Source organism: Sardina pilchardus, chromosome 21 (assembly GCF_963854185.1).
Source record: "Sardina pilchardus chromosome 21, fSarPil1.1, whole genome shotgun sequence".
NCBI lineage: Eukaryota > Metazoa > Chordata > Actinopteri > Clupeiformes > Clupeidae > Sardina > Sardina pilchardus.
Window position 1 is genome coordinate 3,187,033 of NC_085014.1, and position 2,500 is coordinate 3,189,532.

Consider the following 2,500-nt stretch of genomic DNA (forward strand, 5'->3'; position numbering starts at 1 on the left):
CTTAAGCTGCTGAGACCTTGAATTTCCCCTTGGGGATCAATTAAGTATTGTATCTATCGATCGATCGATCGATCGATCGATCGATCGATCTATCTATCTATCTATCTATCTATCTATCTATCTATCTATCTATCTATCTATCTATCTATCTATCTATCTATCTATCTATCTATCTATCTATCTGTATCTATCTATCTATCTATCAATATAAATCAAGCCAAGTATCAATTTACTGTATCTGATCAGTGATGCGTCAAGTGGATAAGCCCGTTTCTGATTGCTCCCCGCAAATTTAGAACAGAAGCAGGAGAGACAAACATGCAAGTTTCCAGCCTGAGCTGCAGGGCAAAATCCAATCCCCAGTCTAGACCAACAGTACACTTCATAAACTTGCTAAGGGATGTGTGTCTGCATGGACAACCAGGAGCATCATGGCACACTGTGTTCTTGACCTGGCACTTGCACCCAAGTGCCAGGTCAAGAACTCAGGTAAAAGTAAAAAGTAGTTCACTAAAAATGTACTTTAAGTAAAAGTTACTTAGTTACTTTTTTTGTTTAGGGAGGCAGCTAAAGCAGCTAAATTGCCAGGTAATACCGATTGTCTTAGTTTTTTTATTCATACTGACAGTAGGCTACTCCATGACCTTGAGAAATGGAGATCTACTGTATATGAAAAATTGTACTTAAGTTTTTAAAACTAGAACGGTCAGACACATGAGGGTTAATACTAATTTGTTGTTAGAAAGTAGGTGCTATTTCTGCTTATGTATGCTTTCCACTGTATATTTTATTTTACCTGAATATTTCAATGTCCAAATTACAGTTCTTTTTTTATTTCTTTGACGCAGTAGTCGACTCAAAATCCAAATTTTTCAAAACTGTTAACGCAAAGGCCTAAACAGTGGCACCAATGGTCAAAATGACTCATTTTGCCTGCAAAAAAGGCTCGTACTCTGCCAAAATATTTAAAATATGGACCAAAAGCATATACTGTAGTTCAATGTCCTATAGTCCATCTGCACAACAATTCATAAATTAGGCTATCTTTTGTTGAATTTAGTTGAACATCGCTAGTGGACAGATTCATACCTTATTGGCTGATCATTGTCACCTTAGTAGTTCCGACGATTCACTTTTTTCCTCTTTTCTTTTTTTACTCAAGTAACTGATTGGATTTGTGATGTATCAAAGTACAATACTTCACTCAAAATGTAATCAAGTAAAATTTTAAATACCGATTTTTAAAACTACTCAAAAAATCCTAAATACACAAAAAAGCTACTCAATACAGTATTTTGAGTAAATGTATTTAGTTACTTTACACCTCTGGGCCCATAGCAAAGCCATCGATATCTCAAAGTTGCGACACTACCATTGGCTCCCGTGAACAAACAATGGCGGCACATCCGGGAACTATTCCATTGAGAATGAATGAATATAATACGACTTTTCTACATGACTTATAGTCGTGTGCATAATAATGCATTTTCATTGAGTAATGTATATGTAATGCAGTTTATAGTAATTTTCATCGAGTATTTACCGTAAATATTAATGCGATCGCTGCTGTCAATCCCGTAGTAAACCAGGGACCGAGGGAACTACTGAGTCTACCCACTAACCACGTGACCGCTCTAATCTGGCTTTAACATGGAAGTCAACGGCTGTCGCAACTTTGAGATATCGATGGCTTTGGCCCATAGGATCATGATTCATGGTCATGCCAATACTGTCCCAGACCAGTAATTTAGGGATCTCATTTGTATTATTTTTGTGGTCATATTCAAGAGAACGTGTCCTAATAAAGTACATCTCCAGCACAACCAGTTCATGTCCCCATGCACCAAAGCTGAGAGCAAACCTGCCCCTTGGCGTGTGTGACCAACCTACATGTCTCCTGAACGTCATTGCTCTGATCACAATTCAACAAGTCAACACCAGTCAGAGGCTATGTTCATCAATTAGCCTATTAAATAGTCACAATATATATTAGTTAAAAACTATTTTCATTTAATCATTCTTTCAAGCAATAACCTATAGGCCTAGGCTACTTTTTCACAAATGGAATACTGAAGAACCATTAAAACAACATGAACCAGACCAGTGTGATAGCCTACTTGTAGGCCTAACAATAGACTGAGCTGAAGGCCCTAGAACCTTAAAGCAACATCAGAGAGTTTTTTTACCAGAAGCTAAAGAACACATCTTAACCAGGGGTGCCAATAATTGTGGAGGGCGCTGTATGCATATATGTGTCAGTATACTGCCCGTGGGTACATGAACATGGCTTGCGCTCCTACAGTACATGACTGCATTATATGGCATATTATCAGGCCATACAGGGCAAGCGATGCTTTCAAAAGGTGCGCAGAAGAAACAATAGCACATAAAATGAACAATATATCTGCCTTTAAAGACACCTGGAATCCCCTCATAACCTTTCTACAAATTCAGCAATTATTGTAAGCCATACATTCCCATCACCCCCTGCAACCATCTC